This window comes from Prinia subflava, assembly GCF_021018805.1.
Source record: "Prinia subflava isolate CZ2003 ecotype Zambia chromosome W unlocalized genomic scaffold, Cam_Psub_1.2 scaffold_32_NEW, whole genome shotgun sequence".
Classification (NCBI taxonomy): Eukaryota; Metazoa; Chordata; class Aves; order Passeriformes; family Cisticolidae; genus Prinia; species Prinia subflava.
Window position 1 is genome coordinate 781,312 of NW_026960609.1, and position 19,799 is coordinate 801,110.

The following is a 19,799-nucleotide window of genomic DNA, read 5'->3' on the forward strand; positions in this document are numbered from 1 at the left end:
GTGTGGCTAGAATGTAGAATGGTGATTACGATGACCATTACGGCGCCACTGCCAGTACCTGCACGTCCTTTCCCATCTATCTTCAGGAACCCCATGTTGAATGGGGACTCTCACCCCCCTACTAAACTGCTGTTCCAAGATATGTGTATCCCTAAGGGTAACTGCATGTTTCAAAGTTTGCTGGACAAGCCAAACTACCCAGGCTCTGCATCTGGCTCCTTCGTTTTCCAAAAAACCCTCTAAACTGTGATCGTCTAACTGTACTTCTCCAAAATACTCTCTTCATGCTGCCCAAGGATTTCCAGGGCAAAAATTACCATTACAGCTAATACAACAGGCAATCAAATCGAGGCGACTCCTATGGATCGAAATAATTCGCTGGCAGCCTCTGCACTTAATCTTTGCCCACCAATCACAACTACCACATTCACAAGAAGATTGTCACAAACAATGTAAATACACCACATTAGGTCTAATGTTCAGCCGAACTTGCTGTAATAATAACTGAGCTGTATCTTCTGTCGAGGAGAAAAAGAACTGGGGCCCTAGGATCTGTGCGGCCTGGTGGATAAGTGGCTCAAGAGCAAGCTGCTAATGGCATTCTTCATGTCTTTCTGCTTCAGGATCCAGCTTGCCTCGGTGACTCAATTGCTGTTTTGGTCCACTGGCTAGGTACCCACAGTGGTCCATTTCCTGTAGAAACACACATATACCCTCGGCCATTAAATATAACATCAACAGGTCCTTCCCATATTCCCATTTTGGGATCCCTGTAGTTTACTCTCATAATTATTTTGGGTTGGCTTGGAGATACACATGCATGATGAATTACAACAGGTGTATCTGACTGCTCTCCAAATACACACAAATAATTTAGCACAAACAGTGTCTTATCTAATCTCTGCTTGGCATCTGTAATGTCCTTAAACTTCTGCAAATAGTCCTTAAGAACATGATGTGTCCTTTCAACAATCGCTTGTCCAGTTGGGGAGTTTGGAAGGCCCCACTTATGTATAATTCCCCATACCTTCATAAATTTCCTGACACTGTCACTGACATAGGCAGGCCCATTGTCTGTCTTTATCTGTTCAGGTACTTCCATTACAGCAAAACATTTGGTCAAACGTTTGCACACATGAAGGCTTTTCTCTCCTGTTTCTACTGTGGCCCACACCATTTTTGAGAAAGTGTCTACTGTAACATGTACATATTTTAACCTTCTGAATTCTGAAATATGAGTTACATCCATTAGCCAAAGTTCCAGTGCTTTTAGGCCTCAAGGATTGACCCCTAGGCCTAACCCAAGCCCATGATGACTGCATTGCGGATATGCTCTCACGAAGGCTTGTGCTTCAGCATGTGTTAGCTGATATTGCTTCCTCAGGCCTTTGGCATTTTGATGGAACTGTTCATGTGCCAGTCACGCTTCTTCAAAGTGGTTCTTGGGCAGCTGATAACATACTGTACTAACTAATTGATCTGCTCTTGCATTGCCTTCTCCTAACCTCAATTCCCATTGATGACTCCTAATATGTATTATACAATACTGGGCTTGTCTGGCTCTTGTAGCTCGTTGTGTCATCAAAAACAGTTCTTGCAGCCGATCGTTGTGCACATCTCGGATAAAGGCATCTTCAATACGTCGGGCTACACCTGCTACATACAAAGAATCAGTAACTACATTCAGCGGCATGTTTAGCCATTGTGACAGGGCCCAGAATACTGCCAACAGTTCTAAGGTTTGCAACATGTCAGTCCTTTGTCCACACAATATCTGCTTCTTCCAATGTTGTTCTTCTTTCCACACAATTGCTGCCTTGTGGCTAGCTTTTCCTACATCTGTATACAGCGTCATTCCATTCTTCAGTGGCGTTTCTGAACATTTTGGTAGTTGTACCCATTCACATCTATTGAGCAGTTGGTATTCTTTTCCTTCTGGCTTTTCAGTAGTTACTACACCCTCATATCCCAATAGTGCTAGTTCTAGTGCTGTTGAGTGCCTTAGGCTCCATTACAGATCAGCCAAACTTAGAGGGTCACCAATACTGTCGGGTTCCTGTCCTGTCCACTGATGGCCAGCAACCAAGTGCGACCTTTCCAGATTACTTCCCCAATGGCTTCCATTTTTGTCTGAATACTTTTGCATGGTTGAGTGGATGTGAAGATCCATTCCAAGACAAAACCTGTTTTGTTTCTGCTGTCGTCTATTCTGTCCATTCAGCTTGTCAATGGCATCACTTGTTGTCTTAGGCCTCCCTTCTTCCCCGTTTTTCTTTTGCCATTGACAAAGCACAGCAAACACAGTGGTGGGTCATGTCACCACAAGCAGATGGATGGGTAACTCAAGAATATGATGTGAAGCCCATTGAGTGGAAATGAGATGACCAAGGCAGTTAATACAGTCTTGCTGCTCTTGAGTAAGTTCTATGCGTTGATCTGCATCAGTACCTCTGAGTAATGGCAAGAGTGGGTACAATTCATTGTTTGTAATGCCAACTAGAGTTTGAACCCACTGTAGATCACCAAGCAGCATTTGCACATCTGTGAGCGTGGAAATTTGAGTTGCAATCATGATTTTTTGTGGAGTGATTATTGCATCATTATGAGCCAACCCAAATATTTCCAAGGGCTCTTCTGTTGAATCTTCTCAGGCACAATTTGCAACCCAGATTTCCTTAAGGCAGTTGCAAGATATTCTACATCAGGCTGTTGAAATGGGACCGCTTTGGCAACCAGGATATCATCCATGTAATGGTAGATAACACAGTCCTTCCAGGCAGTACAAACTGGTCGGAGAGCTGCAGCTACATACAATTAGCACGTGGTAGGGCTGTTGCACATTCCCTGCGGTAAAACCACCCATTGATAGCGTTGTGAAGGCCCACTCTTATTGACTGCAGGCAAGGTGAAGGCAAATTGTTGAGTATCATCAGGATGTAGTGGGATGGTAAAAAAGCAATCTTTCAAGTCAATGACAAGAAGGTTCCAGGATGCTGGTAACATCACCGGTGAAGGAAGCCCAGGTTGTAAAGCTCCCATGGCCTGCATTTGATTATTAACCTTGTGCAAATCATGAAGGAGCCTATATTTTCCAGATTTTTTCGGAATCACAAAAATGGGTGTGTTCCGTGGGCTCGTAGATGGATGTATATGCCCTGCTAACAATTGTTCATTGACTAATTCACGTGCCTTTTGCAGCCTCTCTTCCAACAGCAGCCACTGCTCTACCCATACAGGTGTGTCCATTAACTGAGTGATCATTAAAATGGGTGGCTGCTCAGCAGGGGCTGCTGATGAAAAACCGATCCTGGTGTTGTTAGCACCACTCCCCACTGGTTTAAACATTCTCAGCCAATCAAGGCAAACACCCTTTCAGGCAAGGGCAAAACAAAAATATGAGTTATGGCAACCTTATCTTCTGTTTTTAATGTTACGGGGTTGACACTGATCATAGGTGTCGACTGTCCCTCTACTCCTACAATGTCAGCAGTATGCTGTTTTAAAGGCCAGCGACTTGGCCATGCAGCCCTAGTGACAGTGGTGGCGTCTGTACCTGTATCCAAAAGCGCTGTGATCTGTCTGCTCTCATTTCCATGGATAAGGGTAACCTCTTGTACCAGCCTGTCTTTCATGTCCAGTGTCAAGCAAGCAGCATCTCCCGTCGATCCAAAGCCTTTGCTTCCACATTCCAATGTATTTTGAACTGTTGTCACCTTAGCAATCATGTTTTCTATTGGAATCATTTGGGCTATTTTACCACCAGCAGGTATGTAAATTGGAGGAGCATCAGTATAGGCCATGATCTGAATTATTCCAGTGTAATCAGCATCAATTAACCCAGGAACTACTATTATGCCTTTAATGACTGCTGATGAACGGCCAATCAATAGTCCTCCCAGTTGTCACTTGCTATCTTCTATAGGCCCTACAGAAGTGGTGGGAATTTTTACATCTGTTCCCATTAAGGTGGTATCTACAGCTGACTCCAGGTAGATTCTGAGACTTCCAGCTGTGGAGGGCTGTCCAAACACCTAGCTTGGGCAGCAGCTACTGTTGTCTTCGCACGGTTGCCATACGCGCTCCGCTTGCTGTTTCTCGAACATCGACATACAGTGGTGGCATGACAACTGCTCTGGCATCGGTCACACCAGACAGTAGCCATACACACTCAACGCATGTGTCCAGGTCTTCCACATTTATAACACACAGCAGGAGTACTGACTCTCTTTCCCTGTTGCTTCAATGCGGCTGCCAATATTTGCGTCTGGCCTTGTACAGCACCTTTCACTGCCTCGGCAATAAGTGCAGCATTTTGACTCAAGTCTTGTTTAGCCATTTTTTCCACCATTTCGTCTACCGAGGCACCATTCAGAAGCATTGAGAGAATCATCTTTGTTTTGGAATTAGCATTATCAAAGGCCAAAATTTTAAACATGTTGCTGCGCATCTCAGTAGTCAAGTCAGGATGACATTGTAATGCTTCATGCAACTGATTTACAAAATTGGAAAAATTCTCCATTTGGCCTTGCTTAATATTTGTAAACAATGGTTCTCGTTGGTCATGAGGGATGGACAGCATTGCTTGTTTGGCTGTGGCGGCAGCAGCATGATGCATTTGTATAGGAAATGTGAGCTGTACATTGGTATCTGCATAAGCTCCTCTTCCAGTCAACTGTTCCACTTGGACTGCAAACAAGGGATCCCCCACTTGTTGTGGCTTCTGTGCCTCTCTTTGAACTTGTCATTCCCATTCTCTCTCCCACAACAAGTACTGTTGCCCTGGTTTGAAGACTTTTCTAAGCCTTCTGTATTGTTCTTCATATTGGAATCAGAAATTTTACTTTATCACACTTTCTACTATAAACAATGGCCATGTTTTGCTAACTCTTTCCTTGTTCACATATTTTTAGGTGGGAGAAGAAAGTTGATTGACAGTTGGCTTGACCAATGTGGTTTGAGAGGTGGAATTCCATCCTCCAGTCCACGGCCGCCATAGGAAATGTATAAAATTGAGTTTTGTAAATAAACTTGTCCCTTTTTCCTGCTTTGCTCACCAGCATGTCCTCATGCAGTTCTTTTCGTGTCATCTGTGACAAAGTACTGTGATGGTGTCAATAGTAACCTTGCAATAGTCATGCAATCATTTGGGCACACGATATCCAAGGTGAACAAATAATGGATAATGTTTTTTGCAGTTTCTGAATGCAGTCCATATTGGGTAACAGTGATTTTTGCTTGTTTTGCTTGTTGTCCTATGGCTTCCATTCTGCAGCTAGTCCAGTTTGCGTTTGCTGCAGCGCTATGGGGAAAGTGACTGCAGAGGCTGCTTGCCATTCCTCTTCCAGGATCGCATTGTGGATGAAGCCCGACCATCTATTTCCTGCTTGTTTAGGTTTTATCACAATTCCTTCTGACGAGGAGATAAGCACAGGTTCTTGCAGTGGTCTGGTGGATGGAGCCGTTGGTCTGCTAAAGTGATTAGGATTCATTTGAGGTGGTTTTCCAACATGCATACGCTTTGTCATTTCTTGTTCTGCTTCCCATTGTTTCTGTGGGAGACCCTTGTCTCCCTCAGCCAAATCAATTGCTTGGCTTGTTGCACTCTTTTGTTGTGCAAGCTCTTCTAATTTCTTCAGCACTCTTTCATTAATTACTCAGTTTCACTTGTTTCACTTGACTCTATACCAGGTGGGTTCTTTGTAACTTCCATAGCAGGAGAGGGTGACGCATGCCCACTGACACATCATGATCCATGTGAGCAAGGGAGACAAGGCGTTGTTTGTCCACTAGATGGCAGCAGAGGATAAGCTTGTGGTCAGTGAGCCACTTTGCTTTGCTCTATTACATCATGACTTGGCATGGGTTCAGGGACTGTGTCTCACTGAGTCGAACCATCTGCTGTCTTGGCAGCTGCTTCCCTTTTGCTACTTCAGCGGCAGAGCTTTTTGGCTGCTGCTGCACTGCCCTTGTCGGTGGCATATGATTAGTTCCAAAAAATCTCCCAAGACGAGAAGTCATTGCTTCAGGGACCAAGGGGGGGAGTTGGAGGGCGTAGCACCTCTGTAGCTGCCGGAGTGACCTTGCGCTCCGTTTTGATCTACAGTAATGTTTTGATTACCCCGCGCCACAAGCTTCCCAGCTCTTTAGCCGATTTACTTCCTTCAATCATCTTTTCCCATAGGGCATTGCCTACCTCCCTCCATTCTTCAGGGCTAAACATTAGTGATACATCTTTCATATATCCATGTTCTTTAGCCCATTTTAGAAGCTATTTGAGCTGTTTCTCCTCGGTGTTTATCCCTCACTTAGCAAGGCTACATTTCAACAGCCCAAGGGCTGTGTCCCACTCCATCGTTCGTTCAGGGTAGCGGTCTTACCTGTCTGCAGGTCTGACTTGAGGTCGTAGTCAGAAATACAGCTATTTCCCTTATCAAGATGCCTTCCCACTCTGATCTCCGCTCTCCATCTGCCTCTTTCAGTTATCCACAGATTTGAGAGTCTCCATTTCCCGATCTGAGGGTTTGGGCACCAGAAATGTTGCCAGAGATCAGTCGCTGTCAAGACAGCACTCAATATGAGTTAGAAATCTTGCTCATTTATTCAGCTATTTGGCATACATTTATACTGTGCCAAGCATATCATGCACATAACTCCGAACATAATTGGTTAAACCATAATGTTCACGTGTCCTTGCAGTATACATAATTGGCTTAAAAGCTCTGTCCATGCAGCTGGATGCTGTGAGCCTTCTCCAATTTATGGTCAGCACATCCTGTCTAACATCCTGTTATAGCTATTGCTCCAAAGTTTACTTCATCCTTATCCCATCTAAAGAACAGTTCAAGGACGTTTCAGCTTCTACTCATCCTTTAGGCTAAAAGCAGGATTGTGCACATGTCCCTGCTTTTCCAGCCATGTATCCACAATTCCCCTATTTAATTTGTCTTTTCTATCTTTTTACAGCGGGAAGAGCCACGCTGTTGAGCAAGGGTTTTCATACTGCAGTTTGGTGCAATGTTTACTGAAGCAAGCAGCAACTGCTATCAAGTTACCTATAAGAAATCAAATGTGGGTTTGTTTTGAATTAAAAGCTTGCAATTTTTTTCTGACATTGATCTGCCTTCTATATTAAGAGTTAACTTCAATATTAAGCAGGAATGTAAGGCTTGCATCTTACTTCCCCCAAATTGTATTAAAAGGTGAAATATCACTATTTTGAAATGCTTGCCTGAATTGAAATGTGGAGTCAAAGTTTACCCTACATATAGCTACAATGTCCCCTATCAAAAAATCTACTCTATGTACTAGTAGCTTCTTCCTGTCATCCAGTGTTTTTGCCTTCAGAGATTCAATTAAGATGCATATGTAGGCAGCTTACTTGAAAATTAAAGCCCACCAAAACTCTGCCTTCAGAGCAGTATTATTTTAATTTGATAAAAAAGATCAAGTCTAGCTTTAATGCAACACCATCCAGTACTGAATATACAGTAACAATGCTCAACTTTTCAGCCGGAGTTTTTTCCCCTTCATTTTCTTCATCTCTTACTGAATAATTCTTTGAATTTACTGCACTTGAAACATAATGTAAGTTGAGATTAATTTTGTTCCCTTGAAAGTTAATGTAATAGAAACTATCCTATCCTGACAAAATTAAGCTGTGCTTCATCTGCTCCTACTTGGAAACTGACTCAAAGGTAGAAATAAAATGTATTATTAGTTCAACAACGAGAAACAGTAAGAGAATTAATGCAGTCATCCATACTGAAAGGGGTTGTTCTGACAAGCAAAACTCTTCTCTAGTTACTGGTGTACGGTTGCCAAGAAAGCACATCTCAGCCCAAAAAAAGCACATCTCATGTCATCTGAAGGGCTCTTTGAAAAGACCTGGTAGATCCTATGCGACTACTGTGACCAAGCAGGAATTAAGAACTTGTGCATATAGGGCAAAAGAACATGTCTTTTATGGCAAGAATTAAAAGATATAGCAGGGGAAGAGTTGACAAATAAAATCAAGTGTATTAGAGAGTTAAAGGAAACCTCAAGAATTCTGGAATGCACTAAACACACCAGGAAGGCAAATGAAACAAATCGAAAATTGGGGTCTAGTAGCTGCTCTTTAACAGATCTCTCAGATACTGCAATCTCGTAAAAGATAATTTCTGTGTGCTCAGAAATAATCAAGAAGCACTTGGTAACATTTGTCTTTGAGCATAACACTGCACAGGTGTCAACTCATTCCCTATTTTTTTAAAGGCCTTTTAGGTTTGTAGGAGTCTGTAAAGGTTTGTAGGTGAAATGCTTTACTTCTATATATCTTTGACCTGCATTTACTACAATTGATTCCAAAAATTCAGCACTAACATACTTTGTTTGACTTAAATAAGGCTGATTACAATTAGGATAGGGTTTAAAAATTGGTTCTACAGTCCCACTACCTTAAGATGTTTTCGTGAAAAAAAGTCAGGTTTGAACATCAACTTTTACCCAAATTTTGATGGAAGATGGATCACCATATTTCTCAGGGTTGTCCAGAGTCTTTTCCAGTTAGGATACTGGAGCCTAACAATGGAATTCCCTGCTGTTCACTCAGCCACCCATGAGCTCCTATAACCACATACCAAGCCTGCCACAGTCAGCCCCAAAAAAATGTAATGCAAGTCTGCTTACAGTTCTCACCTCTATCCCATCAGCCTTTGATACCTGTGTGAAGAAAACACCCTCTCGAATTGTTCTCCACCACGATGTTGAGAAAGGACAGGATCAACTGCAAGACCAAGCATAAAATTTGTCCCTTTTATTTCTTCCTGTCACAGATGTCCTCACTTGGGGAATGGAGGGTTATTTGATTTTTTAAAAAATATTAGTCTTAAAAGGAAAGACATTTGAGAAAGAAATGTATGAATTCTGTCAATATGAAATGAACTACTGTCCATCAGCAAAAAATTGCTAAAATAAGTACAGTAGTTAAATATCTCGAAGGAGAAGTGGAAAGGCACCCAAGTTCTTGCTCACTTTCTCATAATATATTGATGATAAATCTGGGCAACATAAGTGATATGGAATGACATCCATTGCATCTTAAATTCTTTTGTGAATAGTAGACTACACTCTCCAGGATTACCATGAGTACCTTTTCATGCTAAAAACTTACACATAAAGAAGCAGTATTTTTTTTTCCAGGCAAGCAGTGCCAGGATAGAGCTATTTGAGACTTTACAAGTTGAAGGCACTCACCTACTTCAATTTCACCCTGTAGAATGAAACTGTGGATATAGATAAGGGTCATGAAACAATGAAAAAAAATGGAGCATGAGAAATATAAGGAAGCATAAAATAACCCAGACTCTTTGCTCAGAGATTTTCAAAACTTTTCTTCTAATCTCAAGAAGATTCATTTTCATCTGGGCTGTATGCAGGATGAGAATGACAAGCATACATACTAGTTCAAATGATACTTTAGAATCTAAAGATTTTTAGTCTCTTGGCCTCTTTGCAATCTTTTGACAAAGATTCAAGCATTCATTTCTTCACACGGCTTGCCCTAATCACTAACAGTGATATGATAAGAACTGCAAAAAGTTTCACTAGCACTTCAAACAACACCTGCAATCTAACAGAACTGGAAACAGAATGAGAACATTTAATTCAGCACTAATAAGTGGCCTTAGCATAACAAACTGCCTCTCACCCATCCAGAAGGCATTGATTTTCCCAGTCAGCACACCTCACACATGTCCAGTAAATGTGTCTCAAAATGCAACTCCAGCTCTTGGTTGCTGGAATTCTGCAAGGCAAATCCCCTAAAGCAAGCCAAAATGCATTCATCGCAGGAAGGACAGCAGAAAGCACTTTAGAACTACTTGCAGATAATGGAAAATGTTTTCAAGGCATTTCATGTTGCTTCTCTGAGGTGTTACAGTAAAGGAAATTAAAATTATACAAGCCACTTGTAAACTTTAGAGTGAGATCACAAAGTAATGAAATTGCTGCTGTGCTGTGGTACACCTGTTTCAATTAAACCAATTATCCTAAAACACAGGGTATTCCTGCCCTCACTGTATCAGCCAGCAGTGGCTGCACTTCTATTCTCAAATGCCTATTTAACTAGCATGTAATAAGAACATTTTCATCATTTATGTACCTTCTGTTGGTAATTGCTAAACTGTATGTGAAAAAAATACTTGCTCTAACTGTATAAAATCAAGCCTCATGTCTTCATCCTGCTTCTTACTAAGCTTAGTGAGGTCTGGAGTGGGAAAAATTAGGTTCTACAGAGAGGAACAATTTTTGTACAAATGAGTTTACACTTGATCTAGTTGGTTTTCCCTGTAAAGAAATTCCATTGATCTTCCCTACAGTAACAATGGGAACACAGAACCAAATAAATTCCTGGGGTGTCTTTCCACAGCATTGACCTGGCACAGGTAGACCAGAAAGATACCCGACTATCAAACATGACAAAGCTAACATCATGCCCAAAAAGCTGTTTCTCATCAAGCAATATGGCCTTATTTCCTGGTTTAAGCCTTTCTCTCTGATCTGTCTCATGAATCCTTACAGCTGAATACCTAGTGATGGGCACGTGCTCTCGCTTCTAATGAACAAGGCTAAACATAAACATGGGATATAGGGATATAAAGGTCAGAACTCATATCTCTATTTCAAGGTAGATTGTAGGAAAGCACCCCTCACATCCAAGTGGGCAGTTCTGTATAAGGAAAGAGGTTTCAGTTTACTTCTAGACATATTAAGAACTTTAGCTAGAACTTTCCTTGCTTCTCTCATGACAATTGGCTCAAGGCCAAGACAGAAGCACCTGTTGGACTTTCTAGATGCTCTTCAAAAGCTATCCCTGTTGTGATTGGCAGTTTGCCAATTAAGCCCTCCTCAGTCATTAAGTAGATAAGTGAAAGAACAAAGGTACTCGAGGCATTTTCAGGATGTTGTAACAGGAATATGGACTTTGTTCCTTATTCTGTGCTTGGCTTTGTTATTTGTTTTTGTATTATTTTCATTCTTTTATTAAAACCTTTTTGCTTTTTCAAGACATACTCGATCACGCCGTCTCCCTATTATTAAGCTATTTCTCTGCTAGGCTGGACCCTCAGAAGTATTGGGGTGCTTCCAATAGTAGATGATCTCCTTTATCACAATTGCAATGAGGCAAAATTTCCTGTCATTACAGTAACTTCCTTGAGAGCAAATCGCATCTACAGTAGATTTTAGCGCAAAAAAACCAGATAATTCAGAAATTATTTAGACATGAACAAATGAAGAGAAAAATATACCATAATGACAGCATGAGGAGCTGGAGTAATATACGACTTTTTTATGATTGCAGTGGAACAAGTCTTTAAGGTCACACAAAAACATGACTAAGTCTTTAAAGTCACAGGAAAACCTAAGCAAGTTGTATCAAGTTTTCATTAACAGATGCTATTGCTACCAAAAAAAACCACCCTCTGAAAATTTCCTTTACATGATCACTATAAGTATGGTTTTATAAGCATGAAATATTAAAAACCAATTAATTTCAAAATGTACTATTAGGGCAGACCAAAGTGTCCTCTTCTTTATTTGAATTTTTTAAATTGCCAGTGTTTCTCTTATCACAATCTCTTTAGATGTTCTCATCCTGACTTAGTGCAGGTAGTTTTGTATTTATGATCACATTTAAACTCTACTCACTTAAATTCAATATCTTTGCTTCTTCTTTTGCCATCTCTTGCTTTCTCCTCTGTCCCCTTTGACTCCATCGTTACTTCAATTTCTCACAAATTCTTAACTTTAATTTCTTCAAAATAAGAAACAAAAAATGGAATACATGTTCTGCAGATATTATTTAGGGAAAACATTCTCATGAAATTCAGTACATTTACCTCTATCACAAGTGAATATGTCTCAGAAAATAGTGCTTACACAACAAAACAAAAACCACTGATCTTGTAAGAAATAATATTTTGGGTAAGTTGCTGTGATTCCAACAGCTATAGTCTGGGAAGGTCACACCATAGCAACTGATGTACAAAACAAGAAAATTATCTTACACATTAAGTAGTCTAATTTGTATGCCAGGGACTTGACAGACACTGATCATCAGGCAATGTTTATCAATAAATAGCACAATTTATTGCAATTTATGCTCAGAGATTTCTGTGTTACCTGCATTTGTAATGTGATCAAATACACTGAATTAACCATCGATTACATCCCAACAATTCCTAAATTACAGGTTACCATTGACACTAGAAATCTGTAGAAACCTGGTTGAACTCTCTCAGAGCAGTCATTGCCGTCCACCACATTGGTGTCAGCGTGTCAGTGGCCCGAGTAGCTCGAGGACGTCGAGCTGCCGTGCTGACTCTTTGAAACCAGGTCGCCATTGCCTCATATCGAAGGCAACATTCTGGTGCCGAAAGCCCGGGAACAAGAAAAACGCTCGGGAGTCGGGATTTTTCGCCTGGACAGGAGCAGCGGCCGGGGCAGGCCAAAGGAACTGACCCTCGGCGGGGGAGACGTCCCCGGACCAGCGAGACTCATGGAGGCAATCGCGAAGGTCGTAAGTGTAATTCACAGACAGTGGGAGATTGAGTGCAAGCCCAGAGATTTACAACTTGCTTTGGCAAGATTACTGGAGCTTGGGGTGATAGAGCGCCCAGTAGAAATCCTCCATTCGGAGGTATGGGGGAGGTGTACACTCGCGCTGGCCGAAGATACGGAATCCACAGGGAGCGGGAAACACCTTAAAGCATGGGGGAGGGTCAAGCAAAGTTTACGGAAAGCGCTGGAAGAACAAGAGACCTGGAGTGCCGCCCGTGTGTGTTTGCTGGCCACTCCTAAGCTGGGAGTGGGGGCCACCACGCAAACGGCGTCTGAAAATGATTTATCCGAGTGCGAGAAGCCGCGGGAGCCAAGCACGCTTCCCCCCTCCCGGAGCCCGAGCCCAAAGCCCCCGGTGCCCTCAGGGAACCCCCCGACCCCCACCCCGAGCCCGTCGGCTTCCCCCCCGCCCGCGGAGCCTTCCCGGGCATCCGGAGGTCCCTCCTCAGTCCCCTTGCCGTCGATCGGTAGTTCGGTACCCGAGGCGCGGCAGCGCGTGCGATTTTTCTGGCAAGGACTGGCCGAAGAGGCCAGAGACGCCGAGCACGTGGCTCAGGAGAGCACGCGGCCGGCACCGCCACCGTACGGGTTTGAAAATGGCGCCGGCGGCAGCGGGGAGGGGCGGGGTCTGAACGTTTGTGGTGGGGAGAGCCCGGAGCCGTGGGTGTGCGCCAGTGCGCATGCGCAGGGGAAAGCCGGGGAAGAGGGAGAGGAATGCGTGCTCAGACAAGAGCCGCGGGCTTCTGCTGGCGCGTGCGCGCAGCAGGAGGGGAGGGGGTGCATGTTCGGAGCGGCGCCGCGAGTCCCCGCGGGCGCGTGCACACGGGAGAGCGGCGGGGAAAGTGCGCCCGGCCCGGCGCCGTGGGCTTCCGCGGGCGCGTGCGCGCCGGGAGGCGGTGGGGAAAGCACGTTCGGGGAGGCGCCGCGGAGAGCGCCCGCGTGGTTCGGAGCCGTGGTTTTCCGCAGACCCGCATGCACGGGACAGCGGCGAGGAGCGCGTGCGCGCCTCGGGGCCGCGGTTTCCCGCAGGCACGCACGTGTGGGAGGGGCGCGAGGAGCACGTGTCCCGTCGGGAGCTGCGTTCAGCACTGCCAGCATTTAGGGGAGAGACCTCGCCCCACAGGAGGCAGGGCAAGCTCGGGGGGCGGGAGCGGAGCCACCCCCGAGAGGGGGGGCGGGAGTGGAGCCACCCCCGAGAGGAGGGGCGGGGCCGGAGCCACCCCCGAGAGGAGGGGCGGGGCCGGAGCCGCACTGAACGACACTCAAACCCAGAAGTGAGCTGGCAGTGTGTCTCTGACTCCTTGTCAGACAGTACCGGCGGCAGCAGCTCCGGAGAGCAGACAGAGAGTGATTGGGATTCAGAAACAAAGAGAGCAGAACCAACACGATTTAAAATGAAACTTAATAAAGCTTTCAGCCACTTCAAAAAGAGTTTACAACATGAGCCAGCCCAGGTCACTGACTGGGGAAAAATAAAAATAGCCTGTGCTGAGTGGACACCGGCTTCCACAGTGAAAGCATTCCCAGTAAGGGTTACTAGAATAGAGGACAACCAACAAAAAATATACACGCCAGTAAATCCCAAAGACATACAAACAATTGTAAAAGCGATTCCAGAGAAAAGGAACAAACCGAGAGCACCCAAGTGTCCCACGCCAGTGAGACCCAGGCAACAACGATGCTTTTGTATGATTTTGCTATTGGGGCTGGTTGCCAGAATGCAAGCCAGCCCAGACTATTATCCTCATCAACCATTCAGGTGGGTCATGAAACACCTTTCAAATGACAAGGTGCTCAAAGAAATCACCACACCGGGCACCCCATCCTTTGTGTTCCACATCACCGATCTGTTCCCGGGGCGACCAAAGATAGACCGCCACGCCCCACACCTCATGCACATGTACATGGCCTACTGGTGCCCAGCCTCCAACCCAGGGAAAAGGTACTGCAACTACCCGGGGTGGGGCCACTGTGGTTACTGGGGCTGTGAAACCATTGTTACAGATGCCAGACCATCAGGATATGGGTGGGACCCACAGGAACCCGATAAATTCTTACAGTTCTCCTGGGCACCCACCGGCTGTAACAAACCCTTCTTCAGGTCAGGGTTCTATCGAAACTATTATCAGGACCCTACACGCCGGACATGCACTGATTATAACATGACTGTTTTACAACCAGATCACCCTAGCTGGGCCACAGGCAGGACGTGGATAGTAGTCCTCCAGTCACCAAAAGAATGGGTGAATGTACAGATTATCAGACTCCAGCCGCCAGTGCCTCGGGCGGTCGGACCCAAAGAAATTATTAGAGACTCACAAAAAAGGAAAAGCACAATCCACCCCAAATCTTTGCCCACAAAAGTCACCAATACCCCGACCAGCTATGCAGATGCCTTTCAGATAGACCACTTAGCCGTGTCTGACCCGAATCCCATTTTCCGCATGCTAGAAGCTACCTTTTCATCTCTGAATGAATCCAACCCAAACCTAACCAATCCATGCTGGCTCTGTTACGATGTTAAACCTCCTTTCTATGAAGGAGTTGCTCTAAACATCCCATTCAGTTACTCCACAGCTGATGTCCCCCACCAGTGCAGGTGGGACACTCCCCGCAGAGGAATCACCTTGAGTCAAGTCACGGGTCAGGGAAAATGCTTTGGCAGTGCAACTTTAGCCAAGCAGAAGGGAAATGTTTGCACCGAAGTTGTCAAACCTGACAAGAAGATCAATAAGTGGGTGATCCCAGCTGCATCCGGAATGTGGGTTTGTCAACGGTCTGGGGTGAGTCCTTGTGTGTCCCTGGCCAAATTCAATAACTCTGATGATTTTTGTATCCAAGTTCTGATTGTTCCTAGGGTCTTGTACCGCTCAGACGAGGAGGTGTGTCAACTTTCCGAGGAACCGGGCCGGCTCCACAAGCGAGAGATAATAACGGGTAACCATCGCGATGCTGCTCGGCCTGGGAGCAGCCGGTACAGCCACAGGTGTCTCAGCCCTCGTGACCCAACACCAAGGACTTTCTCAACTACAAGTGACTATCGACGAGGACTTGCAGAGGATCGAGAAATCCATCTCCTTCCTGGAGAAATCGGTTTCCTCACTTTCAGAAGTCGTCCTGCAGAACAGGCGGGGACTGGACCTCCTGTTCATGCAACAAGGAGGCCTGTGTGCCGCCTTGAAAGAAGAATGTTGCTTTTATGCTGATCATACAGGAGTCGTTAGAGACTCCATGGCAGAACTCCGAGATAGACTGGCTCAGAGAAAGAAAGACAGGGAAGCCCAACAGGGCTGGTTCGAGTCCTGGTTCAATCAATCGCCATGGCTCACCACCCTAATTTCCACATTGATAGGTCCATTGGCAATGTTATTCGTAGCTCTCGCCATTGGACCATGCCTGTTAAACAAGCTAGTCACATTTATTCAAACACGCCTAGAACGGGCCAACATTCTATTTGTAGGACAGCAACAATTGTTGTAAACCAAACTGTGAACACTGCCAGTTGCAAAGTTCTGCCTAGTCAGCCTCGCAGAATTTACTCAAGTTTTCCAAACCCCTTCTTTTTTTTTTATCAAGTTACTACCTTGTACCCCTTTTCTCCAATGCCTCTAACTACCTCATTTTTTTTGTGAAAAGGGGGGGGGAGATGTGTGGGTGATAGCTAGGGACAGGCGCTCGGAAGATCACGTGATGTCACGGGAAGATAAGGACCCTCCCCCCATCCCTTCGGTGGTGGCCCCTCCTAGCCCCATTAGCTTCCCACCAACCACTGACCTTTAGATCCTTTGCCCTCCCACTGACATAGTAGAAGACCCTTTAGACTATTTAACCCCATGTGTAATACAATAAACCGCCATTTGCCGTCCACCACATTGGTGTCAGCGTGTCAGTGGCCCGAGTAGCTCGAGGACGTCGAGCTGCCGTGCTGACTCTTTGAAACCAGGTCGCCATTGCCTCATATCGAAGGCAACAAGTCATACAATGGTTTGGGTTGGAATGAACCCTTTAAGACCATCCCATTTCTTGCCCCTGCCATGGACCTTCCACGAGACCAGGTTGTTCAGAGGCCCATCCAACCTGGCCTTGAATGTTTCCTTTTATGGGGCATCAATAGCTTTTCTGGGCAACCTGTTCCAGTGTATCATCCAGACTTCATGGGTTTCTAAACCTACTACTCCCTTCGCCACAAGTCAGCAGAGTACTGAGGGAGACCTTCTGAGATCCCTCAAATTAGATGCTTTGATCTTCTCTTGCTTTTGCTGTCTGATTTTAAATCCATTTTTAATGCATCTCATTTACTTGAGCATTCATCCAGAAATTTAAGTAAATGTGAGAAGCAGATTTTGTTTGATGTATAACACATTGAAGTTATGAGGCTGTAGAAGAATTTGTCCTCCAGTTTTAGCTCATTTCTTTCCTCCCTTTCTGACAAATACATGACAGTCACTAAAAATGCCAAAACAATAACAACAGAACAACCCAAGACAAATCTCCATCAGTGTTGGACAACCACTTTATATTTTTGTTTTGACCTTTTTAACAGCATTCATGCTAATGTTGTACACAGATGGAAGTAAATGAAGTAGAAAACCATTACATAAATGTGCAGCTTCATAAAATGAACAATGGCAGAGCTAGAAACCAAGCTAAATAAAACACTCAGGAACAACTTCAGTGGAAGGCTGACTTTATATTAAACCCACCTCTGCTCCCTCTCTACCGCCTTAAGACAAAGATTCTACAGACTAGCTATATGACAAACTACTTCTATTTCTGTCCATCAGATAAAGAAAACAGCTTAGTTAAAAGAAGGCCTACCTGCCTTCATAAATTCAACCACAGGCCTGCAAAATCAACTGTGATGCCCAAATACTGCTACAGCTTGCACAAGATTCAAGACATTTTTCCAATAAGAATATCTCCTCGGTATAACACATAACACATCTTCCCCCCTTGCAAAATAAATTCCCAAAATTATTACTGGTCCTAAAATAAGAACAAATTGGAGAGTTACCTGGGTAAAAATTTTGGGTCCTCCTCTAGTGGGGAGACCTTATAGAAAGATTTTGTATTACTACTACTGCTTTAGACCACAAGGATGCTTCCTGGAAATAAACCAATCCTGTATGTTGAGGTTCTTGCAAATAGAATACCATACAATACATACATACCTGCCATACATTGCTGTTGTTGCAGTATAGCCTCACTGTGGGATAGAAACAGGAAAAGTATGTCTACAGAATAATGTATACTGGAAGAAAAGTATCTCACCAGTACTTCCACCTTTTCACGCACACAATCATCCATTTCTAGTTATAAAGATACAGAAAAGAAAGTGAAAACATATCTCTCCTAAACAGTTTTTGAGACCAAATTAAACCTTATCTCACTACAGTCAGAGAACCTGTGTAATTCAAACACAGTAAAACTCAGAAGCTTGAGGTAGACAGGCCAGGACCAAAGAATTATGAAGCATCCTGCTTTTTACATCATCAAGTCCCTTGTGGTTTGACCAAATCTGTAAAACTAAATTTTTACTTTCCTCTTGAACATTCAGGAAAAGAAAAATCTTAAAATAAAACAGGCTGTCATAGGTCTATCACCATCATCATTATACTTGTATTTTATTAGTGTCTAATGTAAGACTCCTCAGGATCCCACAGTTTAACATGCTATCAAGTGCCAGCTGCTCAACAATAACTATTTGCATATTTGGTAAAAGTATGAAACACAATGTGCAGTTTTAATTTTCCTCCTCTGGAGTTTATTCTGCCCATGCTCCATTTTCCATTGACCGCAAATTAATGTTGTAACCGCACAAACATCTCAAATCTTTAGAATCATAGCTCATGTGCACTGCCTGTGAAGGCCATAGGATCAGACTAGAGCAAGCCTAAAATAAACTCTCTTCAATGCACCCTGCATGGCTCTTAGGCCCTACTGCTGAGCTCTGCACATCCTGTTTAGTAGGGAACACTACTTACCAATGGTGAAGTAGCCTTGCAGCATTAGGAAACAAAGTACTGAGAGTGCTCCCTGACCACATCCACTCAGTGCCAGAGTACACAAACATAAACATGAAGCTGAGCTCCCACTCTCTCGGGCACACTTGTGCCAAAGTAGGTGCCTCAAGAGGCACTTTTGGACATAGCCACTTTTACTGAATCTATAGCTGGTACAGACTGCAGTGCCATATGCTCCTGTAGTGTTTAATGCACTTACAGGTACCTGGCCTGACTAATCAGAACCATAAAAAAATGAAACATTTCTTAAATTAAATGCTTACTATGACATCAAAATTCAGGAATCCGGATTTTAGTAATATGCCAAGAAGGGAAATATCCACAAACAAAACACCATGTTCATGAGTCAATTTCAAAAAATGACAGACCTTACACCTCTTGAGAGACTTCTCATCATTCTGATCTTTCAGTAAGAAATTAAAACCTCTAAAAGTAGAGGAACTTAAGTTTGGAAACACTCCTCTAAAGACTTCTACTACTTTAATAAAGACTTAGATTCAGAACTATGATTTATCCAGTACTGGATTTGTTTTTTGTTACAAAGAGTGAAAACTTTTTCACTTATGTTGGGGGTTAGATTTGCCTCTTTTTTTCACTTACAGAATTTTTTCCCATAAGTTTCCAAGAAACACTAATGACAGTACTTAGCCAGAACAAAGAGAGTAATTGAAGGACACGGAACACAAGGCTGCACCTATTGTTTTTAAGTCTCTGGGAGTGTCCCTCAGAGGGGAGAGATAATGCGAGCTTTGGGAAAGGTAAAAAGACAGAGCTGGGGGGGGTGAGGGGGTGGGGCACTCTTGCTCTCAGCATCCAGGGAGAAAGTCAGGCTGCTCCTCGCTGCAGGAAGAGTTCACGGCCATCACTCTGCCTTTGCCTCGTCCTAAGAAATCTGCCGTCATCTGCTTGTGTACCCAGGAATCCTGAGCTCGTTTTCTCCAGCCCTCCCCCCCACCGCCACTGCTTCTTTGGAGCTTTGAGGCTCTCCTGCTACTCTGTAGCCCTGCACTGCCCAGCCCTGCCGGGACACCCCCTGCCGCTCCAGCTACCAGCGCAGACCTCCTCATCTCATCCACCAGCCCAGGACTTTCCACCATTCCAGCTCAGCCTCTCGGAGTCCTGCAGGGGCACCGAGGTCAAACTGCCCTGGGCTTTTTGTGAAAGAAAGCCCTCGAG